Raw genomic sequence first — 21,598 nt, forward strand, 5'->3', positions numbered from 1 at the left:
GGACTTTAACATTCCCCTCATTGCAACAGACAGATCATCTAAGCGGAACATCAACCAGGAAACAAGGGCTTTGAATGACACACTGGACCAGATGGACTTCACAGATACATTCAGAGCATTCCATCAAAAAGCAACAGAGTACAGATTCTTCTCAAGCGCACATGGAACATTCTCCAGAATAGATAACATATTGGGTCACAAATCAGGTCTCCATCAGTATAAAAAGAATGGGATCATTCCCTGCATATTTTCAGACAACAGTGCTTTGAAACTTGAACTCGATCGCAAGAGGAAATTTGGAAAGAATTCAAATACAGGGGAGGTTAAAGAGCATCCTATTAAAGAATGAATGGGTCAACCAGAAAGTTAAAGAATTTTTAAAAATCATGGAAGTAAATGAAATGAAAACACAACTGTTCAAAACCTTTGGGATGCAGCAAAGGCAGTCCTAAGAGGGAAGTATATAGCAATACAAACATTTCTCAAGAAACAAGAAAGGTCTCAAATACACAACCTAAAATTACACCTACAGGAGCTGGAGAAAGAACAGCAAATAAAGCCTAAATCCAGCAGGAGAAGAAAATTAATAAAAATTACAGCAGAAATCAGTGAAATAGAAACCAAAAGAACAGTAGAACAGATCAACGAAACCAGGAGCTGGTTCTTTGAAATAATTAATGAGATTGATAAACCCCCGGCCAGACTTATCAAAAAGAAAAGAGAAAGGACCCAAATAAATAAAATCATAAATGAAAGAGGAAAGATCACAACCAACACTGAAGAAATACAAACAATTTTAAGAACACATCATGAGCAACTATATGCCAACAAATTTGGCAATCTGGAAGAAATGGATGCATTCTTAAAGACATATAAACAACCAAAACTGAAACAGGAAGAAACAGAAAACCTGAACAGATCCATAAACAGCAAGGAAATTTAAGCAGTAATCAAAAATCTCCCAACAAGAAAGAGTCCAGGGCCAGATGGCTTCCCAGGGGAATTCTACCAAACATTTAAAGAAGAACTAATACCTATTCTTCTGAAGCTATTTCAAAAAAGAGAAATGGAAGGAAAACTTCTAAACTCTTCCTATGACCCCAGCATTACCTCAATCCCAAAACCAGACGAAGACCCAACCAAAAAGGAGAATTAGAGACCAATAGCACTGATGAACAAGGATACAAAAATTCTCACAAGATACTAGCCAATAGGATCCAACAGTATATTAAAAGGATTATTCACTACTACCAAGTAGGACTTATTCCTGGGCTGCAAGGGTGGTTCAACATCTGCAAATCAATCAATGAGATACACTACATTAATGAAAGAAAGGAAAAGAACCATATGAACCTCTCAATAGATGCAGAAAAAGCATTTGACAAAGTACAGCATCCTTTCTTGATTAAAACTCTTCACAGTATAGGGATAGAGGGAAAATATCTCAATAACACAAAAGACATCTACAAAAAGCCCATGGTGAATATCATTCTCAATGGGGAAAAACTGAGAGTTTTTCCCTAAGGCCAGGAACACGGCAGGGATGTCCACTATCACCACTGCTGTTCTACACAGTACCAGAAGTCCTGGCCTCAGCAATCAGACAGCAAAAAGAAATAAAAGGCATCCAAATTGGCAAAGAAGTAGTTAAACTCTCGCTCTTTGCAGATGACGTCTACGTGGAAAACCCAAAAAGAATACACCCCAAAATTGTTAGATCTCATACGGGAATTCAGCAAGTGGCAGGATATAAAATCAATGCACAGAAATCAGTTGCATTTCTATACGCTAACAATGAGACAGAAGAAAGTGAAATTAAAGAGTCAATCCCATTTACAATTACACCAAAAAACATAAGATACCTAAGAATAAACCTAACCAAAGAGGTAAAGGATTGGTACGCAAAAAACTATGGAACAGTCATGAAAGAAACTGAAGAAGACACAAAGATGGAAAAACATTCCGTGCTCATGGACTGGAAGAACAAATATTGTTAAAATGTCTGTGTTACCTAGAGCAATCTACACATTCAATGGAATCCCTATCAAAATACCATCCACCACAGAGCTGGGACAAATACTTCTAAAATTTGTATGGAACTAGAAAAGACCCGGAAGAGCCAAAGGAATGTTGAAAAAGAAAACTAAAGCTGGTGGCACCAAAATCCCAGACTTCAAACTCTATGACAAAGCTGTAATCATCAAGACAGTATGGTACTGGCACAAAAACAGACACAAAAATCAATGGAACAGAATAGAGAACCCAGAAATGGACCCTCAACTATATGTCAACTCATCGTTGACAAAGAAGGAAACAATACCCAATGGAAAAAAGACAGTCTCTTCAACATATGGTGCTGGGAAAACTGGAAAGCCACATGCAGAAGAATGAAACTGGACCATTTCCTTACACCATACACAAAAATAGACTTGAAATGGATGAAAGACCTAAATGCGAGACATGAATCCATCAAAATCCTAGAGGAGAACACAGGGAGCAAACTCTGTGACCTTGGCCACAGCAACTTCCTCTTAGACACATCTCCAAAGGAAAGCGAAACAAAGGCAAAGGAAACAAAGGCAAAAAATGAACTACTGGGACTCATCAGGATATAAAGCTTCTACACAGCAAAGGAAACAGTCGACAAAATCAAAAGCCAACCAACAGAATGGGAGAAGGTATTTGCAGCAAATGGATACTAAAGGGCTAGTATCCAAAATCTGTAAAGACTTTATCAAATTCAAACCCAATAAATAAATGATCCAATCAAGAAATGGGCAGAAGGGGCGCCTGGGTGGCACAGTGGTTAAGCGTCTGCCTTCGGCTCAGGGCGTGATCCCGGCGTTGTGGGATCGAGCCCCACATCAGGCTCCTCCGCTGGGAGCCTGCTTCTTCCTCTCCCACTCCCCCTGCCTGTGTTCCCTCTCTTCACTGGCTGTCTCTCTGTCACATAAATAAAAAAAATCTTTAAAAAAAAAAAAAAAAAGAAATGGACAGAAGACATGAATGGACATTTCTCCAAAGAAGACATACAAACAGCCAACAGACACACGAAAAAATGCTCAACATCACTCAGCATCAGGGAAATACAAATCAATACCACATTGAGATATAACCTCACACCTGTCAGAATGGATAAAATTAGCGAGTCAGGAAATGGTAGATGTTGGTAAGGATGTGGAGAAAGGGGATCCCTCTTACACTGTTGATGTGAACGCCAGCTGGTGCAGCCACTCTGAAAAACAGTATGGAGGTTCCTCAAAAAGTTGAAAATAGAGCTACCCTATGACCCAGCACTTGCACTACTGGGCACTTACCCCAAAGATATAAATGTAGTGATCCAAAGGGGCACCTGCACCCAGCAAGTCCACAATAGCCACTATGGAAAGAGCCCAGATGTCCATCGACAGATGAATGGATAAAGAAGATGTGATATATATACTATGAAATTCCACTCAGCCATTGAAAAAAATGAAATCTTGCCATTTGCAATGATGTGGATGGAACTACAAGGTATTAGGCTAAGTGAAATAAGTCAATCAGAGACAGACAATTATCATATGATCTCATTCATATGTGGAATTTTAGAAACAAGGCAGAGGGTCATAGGGAAAGAGAGGAAAAAATGAAACAAGATGAAACCAGAGAGGGAGACAAACCATAAGAGACTGTTAATCGTAAGAAACAAAGTGAGGGTTGCTGGAGGGAAGAAGGTGGGGGAATGGGGTAACTGGGTGACGGACATTAAGGAGGGCACATGATGTAATGAGCACTGGGTATAAGACTGATGAATCACTGACCTTTACCTCTGAAACTAATAATACATTATATGTTAATTAATTGAATTTAAATTTTTTTTAAAATGTTGGTTTGGGGCTTTAGAAACTAAACATCCTTTAATAAAGACCATCATGGGGTCTTTCATAAAATAAAACTCTTTACTGTGAACGATAAAAAAAAAAAAAAGTGAGACAGGAAAGAACACATTCCCAAATAAACAAAAGTTGAGGGAGTTCACTACCACTAGACCTGCACTACAAGAGATGCTCCAGGGACTCCTATAAGGTAAAATAAAGACACTAGACAGTTAATTCAAAGCTGTATGAAGGAATAAAAGCCTCAGCAAAGGTAAATACATGTGTAGTTATAAAAGCTAATATTACCTTAACAATGATTTATAACCACTTTTACATGATTTAGGAGACTAATACATTAAAAAGAACCAACTATTAGTGTAAAAACTAGTATTACTGTAACTTTGGCATATACGTCCACATTTTGTTTTCTACATAATTTAAGAAACTAACACATTTATTTATTTGCAAACACTTTTTAATTTGTACAAGAAGTTTAGGAGGAAAGCAACATCTGCTTAAGGTTTTAGATGACTATTTCATTTATCTCTTTTTTTTTTTAAGATTTTATTTATTTATTTATTTATTTATTTATTTATTTATTTGACAGAGACAGCCAGCCAGAGAGGGAACACAAGCAGGGGGAGTGGGAGAGGAAGAAGCAGGCTCCTAGCGGAGGAGCCCAATGTGGGGCTCGATCCCAGAATGCTGGGATCACGTCCTCAGCCGAAGGCAGATGCTTAACGACTGCGCCACCCAGGCACCCCTATTTCATTTATCTTTTATGCAGTGAAGAGGTGCTGAGATTAATTTAATTATGAATTTTCCATGCCTGGTATCATAAAAAGATTGTCATGATTATACAGCAAGGTAATGTACAGTTACCAACCTTGACATTTACTTTGTTGTCAATGTCAACTGCATAGAGACTAAAAGAATTTGCTTGTTTTGGAGCACACAATGTACAAAGATACAATCAGCAACTGAAAGGGGTGGGAAATAGACCAGTAAAGAAGTAGAAATTTTGTATGTTATTGAAGTTAGTATAAATTCAAATTACAGTGTTATAACTTTAGGATGTTAAATATAACCCCAATAGTAACACACACACACACACACACACACACACACACACACACGGCTACAGAATGTACACAAAAGGAAATGAGAAATAAATGTAAACATTTCACCAAAAAAAATCAACTAAATGCAGAAGTAATGCAGAAATGAGGAGCAAAAAAGCAATAAAATATATAGAAAACAAATAACAAAACTATAGAAATCCTTATCAATAATTACAATAAATGTAAATGGATTAATTCTTCAAAAAGACAAAAGTTTTGCAGAACAGATAAAAACACATGATCCAACAATACGCTGTATACGAAAGACTCACTTGAGATCCAAAGTCACAAACTGAAAGCGAACGAATACAAAAAGATAGTCCATGCAAAGAGTAACTAAAAGAGATCAAAGATGGCTGAAGATCTAACACATGTATGCAGAACACTCTACCCAACAGAAGCAGATACACTCTTCAAGTATAATTGGGTCATTTTCCAGGATAGATCAGATGTTAGGCCACAAATTAAGTCTCAATAGATTTAAGAAAAACAGGTATCACACGTAGTATTTCCTGTGATCATAATAAGATAAAGTCAGAAATGAACAGAAGTAGGAAAATCCACAAAATTGTGGAAATCAAACAACACACACAACCAAGAGGTCAAGGAAGACACGAAGACACGAAACAAATTACAAAATACTTGAGACAAATGAAAATAAGCACACAATATACAAAACTTAATGAGATGCAGCAAAAGTGATGCTAAGGAGGAAATTTGGAGTTATAAATGCTTACATTAAAAAACAAGAGGGGTGCCTGGGTGGCTCAGTTGGTTAAGCATCTGCCTTCAGCTCAGGTCATGATCCCAGGGTCCTGGGATTTAGCCCCAAGTTAGGCTCCCTGCTCAGTGGAGAGCCTGCTTTTCCCTCTCCCTCTGCCCCCTCCCACTTGTGCTCTCTCGCACGTGTGGTCTCTCAAATAAACAAAATTAAAAAAAAATTTTTTTTTTAAGATTTTATTTATTTATTTGACAGAGATAGAGACAGCCAGCGAGACAGGGAACACAAGCAGGGGGAGTGGGAGAGGAAGAAGCAGGCTCACAGCGGAGGAGCCTGATGTGGGGCTCGATCCCATAACGCCGGGATCATACCCTGAGCTGAAGGCAGACGCTTAACCACTGTGCCACCCAGGCGCCCCCCAAAAAAAAAAAATTTTTTTTAAACCACAATACCATTACATCTAAGAAATTTTAAAACAGTTCCTTAATATAATCAAATATCCAGTTGGTGTTCAAATTTAAAATTATGTCAATTTTTTAAAACACTGAATCAGTATCCAAATGAAGTTGACATATCAGGACTAAATAATGTCTCTTAAATCTCTTTTAATCTATAGGTGTGTATCTTGTAATTTATTTGTTGAAGAAAACAGTTATTTACTATTTTCCACATGTCTGGATTTGGCTGATTACACCCTTACGATGATTTAATATATTCCTCTGGCTTCTGTAGTTCCTATAAAATTGTGGTTGGATATAGCAGTTTGACCAGATTAGGTTTATTTTTCTGGTGGCGGGGGCGGCGGGGGGGGACACGACCCGTTCATATTGTGTTCTTTTGTCTGAAGGTTCATAATATCTGGTTGTCATGTTTTGTGATGTCAGCAGCTATTGGTGATCAATGCCTAAGGATCTTTAGGGATTACCAAATGGTTATAAATAACTAACTATATCGTTCTTTCTTCATTTAATTAGTTGGAATATTTCTAGAAAGAGAAACTTCTCTACCTAGTATTTGCTTAATAGCATTTTTACAGGAAAGGTGGGATAAATGCTTAACGCTTTTCCCTTTATTCACCAGTTTCCAAAATGGGGTGGTTAACTAGCACCCTCTACTGGTAGCCAATTAGTTTTGCTTTAAGTATCATTATAAACTCATGGGCTAAATATACTTGATAGGTTTCAACTCACTATAGTTATTATTCTTACTAATACTCAAATTGTCTCATCTCTGCCCAGTGGAAGCTTTTTCATGCTTGGCTCCTGTGAAGGCAATAGTTAACTCAGCAAGCTTGGGTTGTTCAAACCTTGCACATTCCCAAGAAGGGTTTGTTATTGTGGCTACTGGCTAGTGTATTACCTTCCTAGGGCTGCCATAACACAGTACCACAAACTGCATGGCTTAAAACAGAAATTTTTTATCTCATAGTTCTGATGAAGGCTGGAAATCTAAAATCAAGATGTCAGCAGGGCCATACTTCCTCTGAAACTTGCAGAGGATCCTTCCTTGCCTTTTCAGGTTCTGGAGTTGCCAGCAATCCTTGGTATTCTTTGGCTTGTAGATGCATTACTCTAACCGCTGTTTCTGTTGTCACATGGCTATCTTCTTACTGCTCCTGTGTCTCCTCTCCTCTTCTTATAAAGACACCAGTCATATTAGATTAAAGCTCCACCCTCCTCCAATATGACTTCATCTTATCTAATTACATTTGCAATAACCCTATTCCAAATAGGGTCAAGTTCTGAGGGAATGGGGTTAGCCTTCAACATAACTTTGGGACAACACGTTCAACTCTAACAGCTGGCTCCTGGAAAATGAACTCCTGAAACATTCTGGTAAGTATTTTGCATTCTTGGGGCCTTGAATCAAACTATACCAGTCTGTCAAGGTAGTCTGTATAAACAACAGGACTATGGTAAAATCTGCTTTCCTTTAGGAGGTCTGAAACTTCAGTAACTATGGTCGGTATGACTCACCCCCAATAAAAACCCCAGACATCTAGGCTCAAGAGATCTTCCCTAGTAGGCAACATCTTATACATTATCACAACTCATTACTGGAGGAATTACGTGCATTCTGTTCAGCTCCACTGGGGGAGGACTCTTGCAAGCTTGTACCTGGTTTCCTCCAGATTTCACCTTATGTGCCTTTCGTTTTGCTGATTTTTATCTTTTCATAGTAATAAAGTATTACTGAATATAATGACTTATGAGTGATTCTAACAAATCATAAAACTTGGGACTGGTCATGGGAACCCCCAACATAGCTCAAAAGCTCTTTTGACATAAACCTAGTAAATGACGATAGTCTAACTTTCTGATAGGACTAGAAGTTCCAGGCTCATCTCGTACAGTTCCTGCCCTGGACTTAGAATCAAACACTTCTCCAAGGAACCTTTGCTCCTTTCAGTGGGAACTAACAGAGACCATATTCTGGATGCTAAAGATGGCCATGCCTTAAATACAACTTATTCCAAGAAATTATGCTGAATTTTAGAATAAATCTTTCAAATACCAAATAAGTGTTTAAAGTAGTTGGTATTGGTAGGGGAAGAAAGGGATAAAGAAGCGGGGGTAAACAGAAGGGGGAATGAAACATGAGAGACTATGGACTATGAGAAACAAACTGAGGGCCTCAGAGGGGAGGGGCGTGGGGGATTGGGATAGACCAGTGATGGGTAGTAAGGAGGGCACGTATTGTAGGGTGCACTGGGTGTTATACACAACTAATGAAGCATCGAACTTTACATCAGAATCCAGGGATGTACTGTATGGTGACTAACATAATAAAAAATCATTAAAAAAATAAATAAATAAAAAATATAGTAGTTGGTATTTATAGAGTCAAGGAAGGCAGTAGTATTTGGGTTTGGTGGCATTCTTACCTCTAAATAATTCTCTTCCTTACCTAGTTAAGTGACAAAGCTCAGGAGAAGCTCTTCCTGAAGGCGAAAAATATTTGGGGGAGAGGCAGGCTCCCCACTGAGCAGGGAGCCCAATGTGGGACTTGATCCCAGGACCCTGGGATCATGACCTGAGCCAAAGGCAGATGCTTAACGGACTGAGCCACCCAGGCGCCCCTTGAGTTAATCATTTTTAACTGTGATCCAGAACTACAATCAGGAAAAAGAGAAAGCAGGAAATTAGATAAAAGGGGATTGAGTAGGGGTGGGTATCTAAGTGCCTAAATATTTCTTCCTTTCTTCTTATCATGACCATTATTCCTTTTGGAATACTACTAGGAAACAGATACAGTTTCTAATTTTAAATGTAACTAAATGTATACAAAGGAGCTTACCTTTAAAATTTAGATTTATAAATTAAGAAAACAGCTAGTCACTTCTCTTTTTTTCTTTATAGCATTATGCTTTTTGTTTTTTAATGAATTCCTTCCCTATGCTAAGGTTAAAAACATACCCACCTCAAGGCACCTGGGTGACTCAGTCGGTTAAGCGTCTGCCTTCAGTCAGGTCATGATCCCAGGGTCCTGGGATCGAGTCCCATGTCAGGCCCCTTGCTCAGTGGTAAGTCTGCTTCTCCATCTCCCTCTACCCTCCCCCCTGTTCTTGTGCTCGCTCTTGCTTTCTCTCTCAAAGAAATAACATTAAAAAAAAAAAAACACAACATACCCACTTATATTTTCTCCATAAACATTTTGTATTATTAATTTATTAGTTAATACTTACATAAGCATTTATTATATGCGGGGCACTATTCTAAGCGTATTTATTTTCTTAAGATTTTATTTGGGGGAGATTTTATTTTTCAGTAATCTCTATACCCAATGTGGGGCTTAAACTCACAACACTGAGATCAAGAGTCACATGGTATGTGACTCTTGACTGAGCCAGCCAGGCATCCTCTTAGCATTTTTAAAAATTCATCTACTGTTTCTAAAAACCCCATATGGTTGGTACTGTCTTTATCCCCATCTTCTAGATGAAGAAGCACTTGCGCAAGATCACATGGCTAGTAAGTGGTGAAGCCATGTCTCATCAATCTAGACGACAAAAACTCTGAACATCTCATGAACGCACAGGATATTATACTTGTTCATTACACTGAGAACATCATGCTTATTTTACGTGGTTAGTAAGATACCTTGGAAAGATATAGGCATGCTGGAGAGTGGAGAATCACACAATAATTTAGGAACTTGAGACCTTGATGAAGTCTCTAGGGATCTTGTGTCTATAGTATGCCAAGACATTTTCTTCAAAATTAAGGACATGCTGCCACGGCTCAGCCCATCACCACCACTTAGAAACAAACATGGTCCTTGGTGGACTTCTTTAAATTCTGGAAACAAAATAAACCATTATTTTAAAGTGCTGCTCTGTCCCATTTCTTGAATAGCCAGTAAAGGTGCCAGTTTTAAATGCAGCCCAGGACATGACAAGGGAGTGTAGTAGGCCAATGTGGCAGGGCAAGATACTCTGTTATTTGGGCCTTAAGGTCCAGCAAACTCAGTGGTGTTTGTGTCTGGGGCAGATGAGAAAGATGATATAGATGATAAAACAGTTATATAAAGCTACCAATAGGCCCTGATAAGAGAATCACAACACAAAACACTAGGCATAAAGCCCCCTCCAGAGTAGGGGTTTTAAGCCTTGGCACAATTAGCAGACTGGTCACTCCTAACATTGCAAGGGGCTGTTCTATACGTGGTAGGATGTTTAGCAGCATCTCTGGCCTCTCCGCCACTAGATACCAGTAGCACTCCTCCAAAGTTGGGACAAAATGTCTACAGACATTGCCAAATACCTCTTGGGAAGCAATACTGCCCCTGGTTGAAAATCACTGCTTTAAAATTTTTATTTATTTATATATATAGAGAGAGAGAGAGACAGAGAGAGAAGAGAGAGAGCGCACAAGCAGGTGAAGGAGAATCCCAAGCCGACTCCATGCTGAGTGCAGAGCCTGAAAGGGGCTCAGTCCCACAACCCTGAGATCATAACCTGAGCCAAAAATCAAGAGTTGGACCTTAACCAACTGAGCCACCTAAGCATCCTGAGAATCACTGCTTTAGAATAAAGCTATACCCTCTTCTGTAGATGATTATGCTACTTTTGAGAAAGAGCTCCTTGCTTAGCTTTTGGGTCCTGACAGAGAATAACCATGGGGCACCAAAGTGACCATAAGACCTGATCTACCCTAAAGAACTGGGTGTTCTAACCCACTAAGCCATAAAGTTGAATGCGCTAGCAGCGTTCCATCATTAAGCAGAAGTGCTACTGTACCAGACATTAGCTCCTTTAGGGCACATGAGATGATAGTTCTCTACCTTCTTTAAATCAGATGTGACCTAATGACTTGCTTTGACCAATGAGCAGAAATGACTCCATATAATCAAAGAAGAAAAATTCCGGCTTGGTTCCATATGAGATGCTGGCATTACCCTCATACAGAGGTGGCCCTGAAACACAGGAGAAAAGGGAAATCCTTCCGGTAGGAGATTTACACGTTCACTATGCCTAAAAAGAAAGATGACCAGAGGTACATATCTAAAGACTGGCTACACAGGCTCTGTCACTGTACCTGCTTAATATGCTCATGAACAAAATGGCCCAGTCAGTAGGAACAGAAATTATACCTTGGCTCAACACAGATGTCCCTCATTAATGTTAACCTACAATTCCATGATATGCCAAGCTATCTCACACCTCCGTGCATTTTCTTGAGCTACTGTCCTCCTCTCTAGAATGCCTTTCAACTACCGTCTAGCCTAACCACCTTACTCTTTCAAGACTCAGGTGAACAGTCACTTTCTCTTTAAAGCCTTTCTTGGCATACAACCCGGTATCCATTCAAAGTCCTTTCTTTTCCCCTCATTCACAAATTCTCAACCCCCCGGAATCTGTGAATAAAACTCATAAACTTTGACGGGAAGAAAATTATATCATTCTTTTTACTTATTTTTTTAAGATTTATTTATTTATTTTAGAGAGAGCATATACACGAGTGGTGGGAGGGGCAGAGGGAGAGAATCTTCAGACCCCCACTGAGCATGGAGCCCAACGTGGGGCTCCATCTCACCACCCAAGAGATCATGACCTGAGCCAAAACTAAGAGTTGGACACTTGACCGACTCAGCCACCCAAGCCACCCAAGCACCCACATTCTTTTTATTAATCTCTAAAATTTACCATTTCATTTGATTATAAATGTAAGCAAAACAACAAAACAAAAAAATCCACAGTATTTTCTGTGTCTTGGGTCACCAACAGATATCACAGGTGGTTTCACATCAAATTACAGCTGTTGCAGATATCAAAATATCATTTATACTCATCACTACTTCATGCCACATATCTGGTTAAAGAGCTTCTGCCCCATACTGGGGAAAAAAAAAAGTTTCTAACAACAGTCTTTCTTCTTAAGAGCACAAAACATCAAAAGTGATTCTTTTAGGACCCCTCTCTCTAGCCTTTAGAGAAGGGAAACAGCTTTCATTCTTTCTCCTTAGGAAGCAGAGAACAACTGATTTCATTAATATTGCTCTTTCAAAGAAATCACCTCTCCCTCTCCATCTTAAGCCTCTTGTAAATTGATGCAGTAGGCAGAATCATAGTGGTAACTAGTCCTAACAGCACACAGTTCTTAATAGTTTCCAGGGGCGCCTGGGTGGCACAGCGGTTAAGCATCTGCCTTCAGCTCAGGGCGTGATCCCGGCGTTATGGGATCGAGCCCCACGTCAGGCTCCTCTGCTGTGAGCCTGCTTCTTCCTCTCCCACTCCCCCTGCTTGTGTTCCCTCTCTCGCTGGCTGTCTCTATCTCTGTCAAATAAATAAATAAAATCTTTAAAAAAAAAAAATTAATAGTTTCCATTCCCAGAAACCTCTGTATAGACGTATTACTCCTGTTATTAAACCACAGCTTCTCTAGGGCAGGGAATATTCCTCAGTTGTGTTTGTATTTCCAGTTCCTAACAAGGCCTAGCACATAGCACTTAATCAAGCCTACTGGATGAATGACTTAACAGCAACAACTGGGGAGTCAGCAGCAGAGAGAGAAGCAAGGGTGGCAAAGACTACTAGTTCCCATCCAATGCAGATGCCCACCCCCACCCCCACTGATATAGTCTATATGCTCAACTACTTCTGAACCTCACTTATAGCCAAATATGGCCAAATGACTATGTCCTGGTAAATGAGATCAGAGGAAATACTGTGTGATTAATTCCATAAAGGTTTCTTAAAAGATGAGAGGTGTGCCCCTTTTGTTCTCTGCCTTTCTTTTCCCTTCCCTTTGACTAGAACTTGGATATGATGACTGGATATCCAGCAACCATTCTGTGACCTTGAGAATGGAAGCCACATGCTAAAAATGCCATAGGAAAAAGACAGGAGGAGCCTGGATCCTTGACAACTTTGTGGAGTTGCCCTATCAGTCCTAGGCTGCCAATTTCTGACTTTTTTTTCACAAGACAAAGAAATGAATTACTATCTTGTTTAAGCAATGATTATTTCTTCTCTCTGTTTCTAGCAACCAAACACAATTCCTCACTGATAAAATGAAAAAGAGACTCCAGCAACAAATCTGTGGTCTAAGATGCCAACAGCCACCTCAGCTATGCTTCAACTTAATAATGATAAAATGTAAGACATTTCCACTGAAAGGGGATAGAGTAGGAAGTTAAGACTAAACAAAGAGCCTATACTCTGTGAAGGTACAGCACCAACATAGTTCAGTTGGAGGGGTGTTTATAGTAGTTTGGTACAGTGACAAGATTTCATAATACAGTACCATAATTTCTTGCCAACATTTAGGAGTTATGTTCTAGAAAAGTAATGTGGCTTATAAAACTGTGACTGGCAAGACCAAATTATATGAAAATAAGAGGTTAGGAAAAATAAACATTTTGATTAAATATGTTAAAACAGCTGTTTAAAAGCTGTTCAAATAAAAAAAATCAGTGACCTTTCTACCGAATAACCTCCTCCAAGTTTTCAGGTAATATTGTTGTATGCATAACAATCAAATCAGGCTGATTTCCCACATATTATGCAGAATATTCTACTTCATAAAGATTTTGAACCTGCCCTACCTAGCTTGCCATTTAACATCTTTTGTACTTAAGTTTTTATCTGTACTTGTGAAGTCTCAACAAAACATTTCAAATTCTTAGTGAATGTGTCATTTTTTTGGCCTGTTTTTCATCCTTACATTAAGAAAATGGAAAATAATCCGAATGTTTGTGTCTCACCAAAATTCATATATTGAAATACTAAGCCCCAATGTAATGGTATTAGGGGGTTGGGCCTTTGGGAGGTGATTAGGTCATGAGGGTAGAGCTCTCATAAACGGGATGAGTACACTTATAAAAGAGACCCCAGAGAGCTCTCTTACCCCTCTTACCATCTGAAAACACAATGAGAGGACAGCCATCTCGGAACCAGGAAGTGGGATCTCAATAGAAAAACAATTTGCTGGCACACTGACTTGGACTTCCCAGCCTCCAGAACTGTGAGAAATAAACTGCTATTTAAGCCACCTAGTTTATCGTACTTCTTTAGAGCAGCCCAAACTGACAGAGACAATGTCTTTTCTACTTCTCCATTCCCCTGAATTCAGGCTAGCTTTGCGAGTTGCTTTGACCAAGAGAATGTGATGGAAGGGACATTATGTAAGTTCCAAAGCCTAAGCCCTAAAGAGAGCTTCTAGCCCTGCAGCTTCTACCTTCACCTTTTTAGAATGCTACCCTGAAAATACCAGGTAAGGTTGCCAGACTAACCTACTAGAGAATGAGAAGCCACACTGAGAAGACTGAAGCACTTTAATGGACAGCTAGCACCAAGTACAAACATGTAAGTGAGGACACCCTGGACCTTCCAACTCAGTCAATTCTTCAGGCAGATTCAGCTACATGAGAGAACCAAGTGAAACCTACAGAGGAACTGTTCAGTCAATCTACAGATGATGGAAAATAATAAATCTCTTTGCCCTAAGTCATTAAGTTTTGGTGTAGTGTGTAAGGCACCAATACAAAAACAAAAAACAAAAAAACCCCAAAAAACTAAAACAAACAAACAAAAACCCCCAACAACTTTATAATAACAATACTTAATAGTTTCTTGAAGATGAGAAAAATCACTCAAGATTTTTATCTTTAATTCACCTATTGTAATATCCTGGAGGTTACGCTGACTCCAATGCTTCATTCCACTTTGATTAAAAAAAATGAAATTAATGTACGAAAGTACAACAGGGAGCCATTAAAGTATTTTGAATGAAGTAATATGTGATAGGTACCTCAGAAAGAACACTCTGGTTGCACTGCAGAATGGACTGGAGGGAAAAAAGACTGACGCCAGGATGACCATAAGACTGCTGGAATGGTCCTAGTGAAAGGCCTAGAAAGAGGTTAGAGGCCTAAACTATCACTGCTGCTGCTGCCACTACTACTATATTTACTATGTACTTACGATGCACTAAATACTGTAAAAAGAACCTTACTTATATTTGGTCATTTAATCTTTCTAATACCCTTTAAATTTATTATTATTATTTTTTAAATAGACTCACAGGAAGTTCCCAAAATATGTGCCCGGAGGTTCCAGGTACCCTTGGTTCAGTCCCTCCCAGTGGTAACATCTTACTTAACTATGGTAAAATATCAAGACCAGGAGATTCACATTGGCACAGTCTACAGAGGTTATAGAGATATCAGCAGTTATATGACCACTCACTTTTGTGTGCGTGTGTGTGTGTGTGTAGTTCTATACAATTTTATAACATATGTGTATTTGTGTAACTACTGCCACAATCAAGATACAGAGTGTTGGGGCGCCTGGGTGGCTCAGTTGGTTAAGTGTCTGCCTTCGGCTCAGGTCATGACTAAGGATCCTGGAATCGAGCCCCACCAGCGGGAAGCCTGCTTCTCCCTCTCCTGCTCACCCTGCTTGTGCTCTCTCTCTGTCAAATAAATAAATAAAAATCCTTAAAAAAAAAAAACAAAAAACAAGATACAGACTGTTCTATCAAGAGGCTCCCCTCTCCCTGATCCTTAACCCTTGGCATCAATTAATCTGCTCTTCATCTCTATAACTTTGCTATATAAATGGAATCATAAAGTACGTAACCTTTTGCGAGCAGCTTTTTTCACTTAAGACTCTTCTAAGATGTTGCATGTATCAACAGTTCATTCTTTTTTATTGCTGCGTAGTAGTCCATGGTATAAATGTGCCAGTTTGTTTAACCATTCACTTGTTGAAGAACATTTGAGTTGTTTCCAGTTTGGGGCTATCAGGAATTAAGTTGCTATGAGCATTCACGTACAGATTTTTATGTGAATTTAAGTTTCAACTTCTCTGGAATAAATGCCCAAGAATGCAATTGTGCAGCTGCACAACTCTGTTTCTAATGACAAAGAAACTGAGGCTACAAATGTGGAGCTGGAATTCTAATCTAGATAGTACACCTCCAAGTCCTGACTCTTCATACTTCTTCTAAAGGTTGTAGAAATTGAGAGAAGTAAATGGAATTTAAAAAGTAGTAAGAAGGTAGTCAACAGATCCTAGCGTTGTTGAGATGAGGAATAAATGAATAAAGTGTCAAAGATAATACCAGATTCCAGCTTCAGCACATTAGATGATAAAAGATAAAATATGAATTCACTTTTAGACATACTGTCTTCGAGGGACATGCAGGTCATCCTCATCTAGCAGGCAATTAGATTTATAGAACAGGAACCGGAGATCAAGAAAAAGCTCTCGATTAAAGGCACATTTAGATGCTAACTGAACAAATAAAAACAGAGGGAAAAGGTACAGAATGAGAAGAGATTTGACCACAGAACTCTGAACAGAAACATTCACTCCTTCTAGTTCTTTTCCACTAAAAACGGTCAGTAGTGTGACAGAATGCAAGTTCATATTAACTTCAGATTTTACAACCATCAAGTAGAAAGGACAGTAGTATACTCCCCACTCCCTTTTTCACTTAGAAAAAACTACAAAAGGAATACATGCTGGTTAAAAAGCCCCACTACTACTCTGTTTAATACCATAATGGTGGATACATGTCATTTTGCATTTGTCCAATGTACAAGGCCAAAACAACTCTAATGTAAGCTATGTACTTTGGGTGATAATGATGTATCAATGTAGGTTAAACAATTGTTAACAAATGTACCATTTTGTGGGTGATACTGATAATGGGGAAGGCTACACATGTGTATGGGGTGGGTATGTGGTATATCTTCATACCTCTCACTCAATTTTACTGTGAAACTAAAACTGCTCTAAAAAATAAAGTCTGATAAAAAGAAATTGCTTTTAATCCTCCATACAAAAGAATATATTTTAAAAATCATTAGTTTCATTCCTCATTGAGCATCCAACTCCCTCCACACATTTTCAAAAAATATATGGGGAAAGGAATTTAAGGAAATAAACTGACAAATCTTAGTAGTAAGAAAAGTCTATATTAAGAATCAAGCACTATCAAGAGTCAAGGAATATGTCAATTATACCTCAATTTAAAAAAAAAAGTTAAGCCATAATAACAAAAGTGATAAATTAAATTCTAATATTTTGGGGGGTTCAGTGTTTTACATAGAACAAAGTAACTATTTTGTAACCCATGCTTAGCCATTCAATAAATTGGTTTCAGTTACCATATTTTATGACTTTTTTTTTAGCAGTTATATTTCAAACCTAGAAAGAACTCTAATTCTATAAATGATCAAAGTCATACCTCTTAATACATTACAAAATTGAGTTTTTAGATCTTTCTCCAAAATTAGTCTACTCATCTACTTTTTCTCATACCTGTCTCCATGGCAGAGACCCAAACAGAAAAGTCTAGACTTCGTTAAAAATGGACCATGAGGGGCGCCTGGGTGGCACAGCGGTTAAGCGTCTGCCTTCGGCTCAGGGCGTGATCCCAGCGTTATGATCGAGCCCCACATCAGGCTCTTCTGCTGTGAGCCTACTTCTTCCTCTCCCACTCCCCCTGCTTGTGTTCCCTCTCTCGCTGGCTGTCTCTATCTCTGTCGAATAAATAAATAAAATCTTAAAAAAAAAAAAAAAAAAAGGACCATGAATTTCTAAACAGGGCCCATGTCAAAGTCAACACATTCACAGTTTCAAGTTTCAACATATATTAATGTATATGAGTGAATGTTTATACAAAAGATAAATGTATATCTTCAATGTATCATAGCAATATCCCAAAAAGAACTTTAATCAAGAAAACATCCAATTTTTATTTTCCAGTTCTATTTAATTCTAAAACTAGACAGATTTCAGAGACATTAAGAGAATAAGATATGACTAAACATCTGTGCAAATTAGCACAGGTCTGAACTGTAGAAAAAATTAGTTTGGTTTATGGAAAGCAGCTAACTGCCAAGTAAAAACTAATCCAAACCAAAACATTCAGGACAATTTTAATTTCTGGCAACTTTAGCTGCTGGTTAGAAAATCTAGCCCAGGGGCGCCTCGGTGGCACAGTCGTTAAGCGTCTGCCTTTGGCTCAGGGCGTGGTCCCGGTGTTCTGGGATCAAGCCCCACATCAGGCTCCTCCGCTAGGAGCCTGCTTCTTCCTCTCCCACTCCCCCTGCTTGTGTTCCGTCTCTTGCTGGCTGTCTCTATCTCAAATAAATAAATCTTTAAAAAAAAAAAGAAAATCTAGCCCAGCTATGACATTAAATGGTGAAATTTTATTGAACTATAAAAATATTGGTAGAGTTAGCAGCCCTTTCTTTCAAGTGAAAATTACTGTTGCTACTTCATACCACAAGTATGACAGCCATGAATTAGATCAATAATTCTAAAGTGAGGGGCGCCTGGGTGGCTCAGTCGTTAAGCGTCTGCCTTCGGCTCAGGGCGTGATCCCAGGTCTCTGGGATCGAGCCCCGCATTGGGCTCCATGCTCCGCTAGGAGCCTGCTTCTTCCTCTCCCACTCCCCCTGCTTGTGTTCCCTCTCTCACTGGCTGTCTCTCTCTGTGTCAAATAAATAAATAAAATCTTAAAATAATAATAATAATTCTAAAGTGGAAGCCAGTGATGAACCATATTATCTAGGAGATCTTTTTTCTTTCAGAATATATCCACCTCCCTTCACATTCCCCCACCACTAAGATTCTGAAGGAAAGTGGAGGTGATATAATAGATACCTGTGTATGGTTGTTGTTTTTTTTAAACTCCTAGATTATTCTGATACATATGCAACTCTCCACCTTCAGGAGAATTTCTGAATTAGATCCAACTCTATTTTTTAACACTGTATCAACAGCAGGGAAAGGACCAGAGCTACAAAAGACAAGAACTTAGTACAAGAAGGCTCTGCAGGAAAGGGCTATATTCACACCAGTTGTAAGCCACCTTCAGAGATTTCTGTGTCAGCTCCCTCCAGAATTCATATTATATTTTAGACAATGACAAATATTCAGTTCATCATCCTGAGAAAGGCACATAGTCTACTAGCCAGATAAAAATATAAAAAGAAGCTATTTTGGACATCAAAAAAGCTAAGAAACCACAGAGAATTAAAGACAGAAATTCCTCTGTTGCTGCATTAAAAGAACAACAGCAAAGTACTTTTTTTTGGTGCAGCTGATAACTTGTCTAGAGACTTTCTGTCCATATTTTATCATTTTAGTTTTTTATTATGTAGCATTGGTTTTTCTATTATAAAGCCCAGTCAAGCTGAAAATCTTAATCATTATAGAATTTAATAGACTACTATTAAACACCAAACTGTGTATTAAAAACAATCAAACAAACCTAAATCCATATTACATGTCAAGATGGCTTAAGAGTTGGATTTAAAAAGCTTTGAAGGTCCATTTTAGGGCAAAAATTATACTTCTTTACAGCCAGTGTTTCAAATTCCTTACAAACAGCTCAGATACTGAAATGTGTCAGAAAAGTGGACTTCTAATGATGTATAAATAATAAGCCAATTATTATTATATTCTAATTCTGACTAGTGTTTCTTAAATCACTTGGTAATTTTCTACTCGATGTTCAACCTCGTTGCATTCTATGACACCTACTGGCCATTCAAAATCAGCCATTAGTTCTCTAAGACAGCTCTAGTAGGCTGGTTACATAAGAAACACACATATACACAGAAATACACAGGCACACATTCATACCACCCTGCACAAAAGCAGAGATCTGTTCACAGATACTCACACCACAGAACTCCACCTAAAATAGAAAGTATTCTTTGTGACTGCGATAGTATTACTCTTGCAAAAAGGTAAAAGACAGTGAAACACCAATTATCAAAATTTTTAACTGAAGTCTGGATAAGTATCTCAGTACTTTAAACATTTCAGAACAAACTCTAATGATCCACCTCTCTTTGTCAAATGATATTTACAGAAAAAACAAATCTTTTAATTTAGGTTCTGGGATATACTAATATAAATTATCATTAATACAAAAAGGAAAAGTGTACACTTGCTGATACCACATTAGTCCTTATCTTCTAAGCTAAAGTCTACATTTCAATCAGTTACATTTTAGCAATTTATAATACTTCTTTTAAAGTTTTCTAGTGTGCTATAAAACCTAATTTTTAATGTAGTTTGTCCTTCTGTATAACACATACTGAATGAAATTCCTATTTTATTCTACATCCATTGTGCAAACAATTATAAGAACTCAGAAAAAAAAGATAATTTACAGTTCTTTGTGTCTGTAAATACATTTTACCTCAGCTGGAGAGGTTCAAAGAGGAGTCTTCCTAAAACTAAGAAATAATTCATAACTAGTTTATCAGACATAAAAAGCAAATTACTTAAAAGATGACTTCTTCTTCCCCATCCTATCCCCCTTCAAACCACCACTTTATTTTCACAGTCCCTAACATCCACAAGATGTAGAGGGGGGAATCTAGCAACTAATTTTCTAGTCATTTTCCAACTCGCACTTACCTCCTACGATAGATTTTTGAGTCTCTCCACTTTCCTGAAGATTAAAAAAAAAAAAAGTATTTATAATCAGCCCTGACCCTCAAAACAAATTCATTAACTACAAAATATAAACCTGGCTGCTCGTCTCAAACTAACATATCTCTCAACCCAAGTCCGTATTTGGGATAAGCTCTTCCTGACTATCCTTCATGCTTCTTCACCGATATAGAGCCTGCCGAGGTAGCAAGCACTCAAACCAACGAAAAACCTATTCTGACACATCGATAGGTTGCAAGACCTCCTCTTCCAAGGGCGACAACCTAGGTGTTTGGGTAAATAATAGCCAAGGATTACATAATGTATAGCTATAAAGAGTTTGAAGGTTCTGACCGCCAGTATAAATATGTTTCTTCTCCACACACTCTTCCCACCCCGAGAAATGGCCATAAGAAGCAATTCCTAGGATTTCTCTCCGGTGTCTGCAATGCCGCGTCCTTTTCTCTCTTGGAGCTTCGTGCAAGGTACTCCTCCAGCCCTCACGATATCGTCTTGCTCCCGCCTCTCTCCTCTCTCTGCCATTGCCACCGCAGCCCCCCACACCCTAGGCCCCCACGTCGCCCCGCAAGGTTCAGCCTCCACCCGCCTTAGCTGCCTTTTCCCCACGACCCTCCCAAGCTGCTACCTGATCTACGCGAGGTTCCGGAACCACCAACACTCCAGCTACCGCCTTCCCAGACCACCCTCGTCACATCCCCTCTATAGTTCCTGCAGCCCAAGGAGGAAATCTCTCCTGATCTAGCACTCTGCGTCCCCCGCCTACCTGTCAGCCTCCGGCTTCTTACCGCCACCGCCTCCCGCAGCAGCCTGCCAACTGCAGCGCAACAACCAGCCTTTCCATTGGGTACTTCCACGCTCTAACAACTGCCTCGCTTATTGGCTGGACCATATTCGCGGCCCGCCCCTCTGTGCAGGGTCTAAAGATTCCGGACTCCAAGCAAGGAAAACCGCCTCTTCCCTGCCATTCTGTCCT

At 38.9% G+C, this 21,598-nt stretch overlaps 1 protein-coding gene across 12 annotated transcripts in view; it reads right to left on the reverse strand.

Moving 5' to 3' along the window:
• Nucleotides 1–21,598, reverse strand: part of FAM126B (family with sequence similarity 126 member B) — an 82,681-nt gene that overhangs the window by 60,939 nt on the left and 144 nt on the right. The window contains exons 1-4 of one of the 12 annotated variants that reach the window (XM_034654939.1): nucleotides 21,389–21,576; nucleotides 20,590–20,623; nucleotides 9,800–9,997; nucleotides 8,607–8,811 (exon numbers count right to left, since the gene is read on the reverse strand). The exons of 1 other annotated variant lie outside the window; for it this stretch is intronic. The gene's annotated coding sequence lies outside the window, so the exon portion shown is untranslated. 10 more of the 12 variants (XM_011220531.3, XM_034654942.1, XM_034654941.1 and 7 more) reach the window with 10 other exon arrangements.

The sequence above is a fragment of the Ailuropoda melanoleuca genome, chromosome 2 (genome assembly GCF_002007445.2).
Source record: "Ailuropoda melanoleuca isolate Jingjing chromosome 2, ASM200744v2, whole genome shotgun sequence".
NCBI classification, from domain to species: Eukaryota; Metazoa; Chordata; class Mammalia; order Carnivora; family Ursidae; genus Ailuropoda; species Ailuropoda melanoleuca.